Source organism: Cupressus sempervirens, chromosome 3 (genome assembly GCF_028749045.1).
Source record: "Cupressus sempervirens isolate cs-2001-9-10 chromosome 3, ASM2874904v1, whole genome shotgun sequence".
Taxonomy (NCBI): Eukaryota; Viridiplantae; Streptophyta; class Pinopsida; order Cupressales; family Cupressaceae; genus Cupressus; species Cupressus sempervirens.
The window spans coordinates 473,695,279-473,700,937 of record NC_143120.1 but is presented as its reverse complement, the minus strand read 5'-3'; the positions used below and the strand labels follow the sequence as shown (position 1 = coordinate 473,700,937).

The window sequence follows — 5,659 nt, the reverse complement described above, 5'->3', positions numbered from 1 at the left end:
CATTCAAGCAAGATTCATTAGTGTTAACAAATTGAAGCATAGACATGATAGGTTTGGTGAATTCTAATACATACTCCACACGAGCCCGACAATCATCATCCAATATCAATGCATTCACCTTTTGGGCCCTTACTGTATTCGATTGCTTCAAAATGCCCCTTTGGGTACTAATAACCATTTTTGAAAATGCCTCTTTCACCTTCACCTATTGTCTCAAAACCATTGTGTGAGATGCGAACTGAGTTTCGATGACCTAAGAATATGTTAATAGTAAGTTAGTAACACATTTAAAATATATAGACAACACAAAAAAGATTTTATTCAATTATGCAAAACATGACGCAAAATGATAAGTGAAACTAAATAAATTAAAATTTGAAATTTACCTTCAATAATTCCAATCTTAAGAAAATTCTAAAAATTGTTTGTGACACATGGTGGTTTGTCACCCTCATAAATTTGTTTCACCCATTCTATTTGGGAGCGAATTGCTTGCATCACCAAATTGAACGAGTGTACGATGCACATTGTTCAAAAGATGTGTTCATATCTAGCCTCTACCAAAGCTTCTGCAACCCTGCAAACTTTTGCATTGTCTGTAATTACTTGGACAACGTTATCATGACCCACTGCCTCTATGGAATCAATGAGAATTTGGGAAATGAACTCTACATCTTTCACTTCCCTCGCACAGTCAACCGCCCTAAAAAATATTGCTCTCTTGGGGGACACAACAATAACATTGATCAAGGGATAATTTTTCTAATCTTTCCATCCATCAAAGACAATAGACATACTTGTTTAAATCCAAGAATCTCTAATTGGTTTTAATTGGGTCTCTATAGATTTTCTCTCATTTGCCAATAAGGTGGTGCATACATTTTGAAATCCAGGACCTGTGTACCCTGAAGGTGTATTATTTATTGTTATCAACATCTCTTTCCAATATGGTGATCTCACCAAGTTAAATAGAAGACCATTTGCAGAAGGACAATGTGCAACTTTTTCATCGGCAATATTGCTTGCCTCATTTTTAAATGCCTTCTCTAATGGACCTTTCTTGCGAGTTGTGATTTGTGGTTCTACATCTTCATCCTATGTAGAAGGCATAGGCAAGAAGGGAGTTATTGTTCTTTTTTTTGGAGCTATAACTAGCTTGCTTTCCTTTTGCAACCAATTTGTCAACATCTTCTTGTTCTTTTATGAGTGTTGTTATTTGTTGAGTTACCAACCCGTTCTTATGTAGCCTTAGGTTCTCACACATATTAATCCCTTTACCCCTAGGGTCCAAAAAATAAACTTTGACGCAGTGTAAGAGCTCTTATATTGTGTGTTGCAAAAAAATACATCTCCAAAGAAATCCCCCTCTAGGAAATTAAGAAATTCTTGTAGCATGTCTCCATAAAGGAGACCCTTTATCAATTTTTAAATTTTTTGAGATCCTCCCCACCCATTGAGTTTTGACTACTTTGTTGCAATCTAAAATATATATACTTCAAAACTTTTTTACAAACATGAAAAAAATTAGAACTGATGAAAAACTTGAAACAATCTATTAAATAACTAAAGGATACTTTTGAAATGCATACCCTAAACACTTGAATCTGCTTTGTGAAGGTATTTGGCACTCCACAATTAATCTCCTTTAAATACAATCATTTCACTTCAAATTGGCAAGATCGAGAGAGCAAATATGAAATGAAATGTGTTTAAAGGCTTCATATGGAGTCGTTTTAGAGTTAGAAAGAAAACTAATAATAATAAATGTGTTTTAAATATTTTTTGAGCCCACTTTATGTTGATTGGCTGCTAGTTCTTGTGGGTCCTTACATGCTCCTGGGTCTATGCCTCGACCTGTTGGTCTGCATGGGTCCATGGGTCTGCGGACCCACAGGTTTGGGCACGGACCCATGCAGACCCTAAGGTCTGAGTATAGACACACCTTAGACCCCCAAGCATACCCATACCGGGTTCGCACCCAAACTCAGTTCAAGGGTCTAGGGAGCGAACCTGGTAACTTAGATTATTATCATTAGTTGATAGGCTATTTTATGCAAGGTTTCCCTTTACCTGTTCGACACTTGGATTCTAGGTGGTGAGTTGTTTGATGGTTTTGCAATTAGATCAAATCTTTCATAGATACGTAGAGGTCAAAATAGAAAGCTTTCAGCACGAGGGAGTGGCCACAAGGACTCGATCTTTTTTTATGTGATTGACGGAGTAGAGTATTAGCCATTGCAACTTATTGTCTTTGATTCACAAATCTAAATCAATGCATTTTGAATCTCCTCTTGGTTTGGGAGAATGTTAGAAAGAGAGCTACCCTCAACTTAAATAGAAAAGTCAAGGTTGGAGGATTTATGTTTTACGACTTCATTCCATCCATGCTCTATTAAAGCCTTCTCCGTTTAGTTCTTCCTAGTGAGTTTGTAAGGGAGATGCCTCTTAAAAACTCTCGCGACAGCAGAGAAGTCAAGCAGCCCGTAAAGCTCCATTGCAGCGCTGTCATTGATGCAAATTAAGGTTTGAAAGCCCAAAATTTATAAATCTCATTTTCATTTAGTGCCCAAAGTATCAAATTGATTATCTGTTGTCTTAGATTATTATAACTATGTTTACAATTTTATCCTTTTCCAATTTCTGGAAACCCCTCTTGCGAGATATTAGATCAGAGATTAATGGTTTGCTGTATTGTTTTTGGGTTCTTAAATTTTGTTTTTGGAAATTCATAGACTATTTCGATGAGTGATGGATACATCAAGAAAGTGCCCCTTTCCTATACAGTCCTCCACTATAACAGAGCCAAAGGCAGCAATGACACTAACCATTTTAATTTTCATATTAGAAATAGCATCTACAGTTTGAGTTGTTTTATAAAATTGAAATTATTCTATTTGAATTTAATGTAAAAGAGCAGTATATCTTCTCGCGGTATATCCAAAAATACTGTGGGCCAAGATCAAAAATTTATTATGACTTTGATTGTTGAGAATCTTGTCTCTACAAAACAGCAGGCTGCTATGCATCAAAACGCTCACTTGTTCTTTGTGCAATTTATAAGTGTAAATTCAATGAGTTAATCTTGGTTATCTGTTAGGATTGAAGAGACAAAAATAACAATTACATGCAAACATAACCAATATTAGAAAATAATAAACCACACAAAAAAGAACACAAGACACAAAGATTTAATGTGGTTCACCCAATCCCTGAGCTACATACACCAACAGCAAGTCCAATATTTTTATTCTCCAGTGATTACAACTTGATTACAATATGTAATCCCTTACAGCTCAATACTGCTACAAAAAGCTACAATCTCATCATACCTTATGAAATCCCTAACCCTAAGCCATTTTATACAAGCTTTTTGCCACTTACAAAATTAGGGCTAGAATAAGTCGTCCAATAGAAAAATAGCAGCCAACACCTTTTACAATACTAAATTCAATCGAGCTTTTGGGGGCACTGCACCCGAAGACCCCCCCGCGGGGGCATTGCCCGTCGACCCCACTCTCTATTGCAACAGGGAGCGCATTTGGGGCTTTGCCCCAAAATCCCGCAAGGGTTGCTGCCCCCAAACACCCATAGTAAAATCTAGGGGAAACCGTGCCGAATAAAGTGGGGAAAAATTAACCTCTCAGTCTGATTGGGCTCCACATAACAGCATTATCGTGTCATCCCTTCTTTGCTAAGCAATACTATATCAGTTTTTTGCTTTTTAAGGATTCCTCAACAATTGTGTGGGCAGTACTCTTGTGCTAGTAATAATATAGGCTTTTCAGCACATTGGTATATATGGAGTATGTGACCTGCTCAAATGGTGTAAAATAATGTTTTCTTGAATCCATTCACATTTCTTTATAGGGCATTGAATCAATTGGTGGTCTGTGAGTCTATATGAGTTAGGTAGGAACTAATGGGCAATTAGTGTCATGTCTATAGCAACTTTAATAACTATGAACATGCTAAATTCCTTCTAGTTATAAGATTCTAGTGGAATTGGATAGTTGAAAATAAGGCTTTTATATTAGAGAGAATAGATCCATTTTTGGCCAGACTTATGAAATGTATTGGAATGTCTTTCTTGTCTTCATGGATCCATATACTAGGATCAGGAATCTTCTTGATAAGGGAAGATTGACCGGAATAGAGAGGGCTTCAGGTTCCATGTGTTGAGCAAACATGACCAGTGCTAAACCCAGAATGCTGGTCCCTATCTAATACAAAGCTGACTTGGGGTTCAATAATTTTAACCGTAGAGGACAATAAAAACTACGAGTTCCTTAAACCACAGGAAATGGCTGATAATATTGCATCTAAATGCAGTTGAGAGACCCAAGAAAATCACTTGTTCTCACTTGATTCTATTGAGGCTGATGATTCTCAAGAGTAACCACATGAAAATGATGACAACCAATTGTTTGACTTAGACGTTACTCTGCCTCTAGATTGTGATTGTCTCTTCAAGAACAGTAGTATTCTATGTACAGACAATGTTAAAGAAGCAGAAGAATTGAGTTTTAGCTTCTCTATTTTAAACAACATTGATCCTCCCAACACAATCCATTCTTTCTGCAGATAAATTGGTCAACAAGGCCCAGTTGCTCCCACTACGTTCCTCAAAGTTTAGGCATGGTTAGACAGCACGAGGTTGGTGATGGGAAAGAATCTCTGCAGTGAGGTGATGTTAATGGGGTCAAGTCCCAGATCCCCAATTTAACTGCTACTAAGTTGAAGATATCCTAGTTTCAATTGTAAAAATTACCTAAGGTTGGTATGGGTTTGCAAGCTGAGTGTGGAAGGGACACATATTTAAATATTCAGAGGTAAAGCAATTATTTCATTGTGAAATTCAGGATGGTGGATGTTACCCTGCTTTTTTGATCTATTGGAGACAATTCTAGGGTTTCAAAGAGATTTGAGGAGAAGCTGGCCACAGAAGAAAACAGAGGACTCCCAATAATGTAAAAGCAATGAACGGGATAAGAAAAAAATTAAGGAGATTATTCAAAGTATGTGAAGATGATAAAACCTCTCTATTTGAAGACTTGTCAGAAGTATAACGAGAGAACCAAGGATGACCCTGTTAAGAAATCTGGTGTTGCCAATGAAACTATACACAGTGGATGTTTTGGCTCAGAGAGAGTTTATCAAACACAGCTTTCTTTCTATGATATTTTGAAAATGGTTCGCAAGCCTTCCTGGAAGGAGGGTAACTCATCTTCTCATGTGAATCCTGCAATACCTAAAAACTATAGTGAGTGCATAATAGTGGAGCTGCAGAATGCCATTCAGGGAGGCCCACTGTGTGTAGCCTAGTAACAGACGTAAATAACACACATTTTGATTGTTTTTGTTTTACTTTCTTGCACTCAGCTCCTCTCATTGTTTAAGTAGCAGTGGCTGTAGATCCTAAAGGGATGTATTCTCTTGTTTTTGAGGTGTCTCTAAGTATCCTGATGCATTCACTGTATTCTTGTAAGGGCTATCTATTTTGACAGACATTGCTGATCCTAATAGACATCCCTGTCATTGCTTTGTTAACAGGGCCACCTAGTCCTCATAGGGATTGTTTTTTTTCCCTTTTCCTTTCTTTTTTCTTTTTCAATTCTTGTTTGTCCCTCATCTAGGCATAGCTACTGTTCCTTTTGCAATT

The 5,659-nt window shown here is 37.1% G+C and overlaps 1 pseudogene; it reads left to right on the top strand.

Annotated features, from left to right (window-relative positions):
• Window positions 1-1,844: 1,844 nt before the first annotated feature.
• LOC149567200 (uncharacterized) lies at window positions 1,845-5,322 on the top strand (annotated as a pseudogene).
• The last annotated feature ends 337 nt before the right edge of the window (window positions 5,323-5,659 follow it).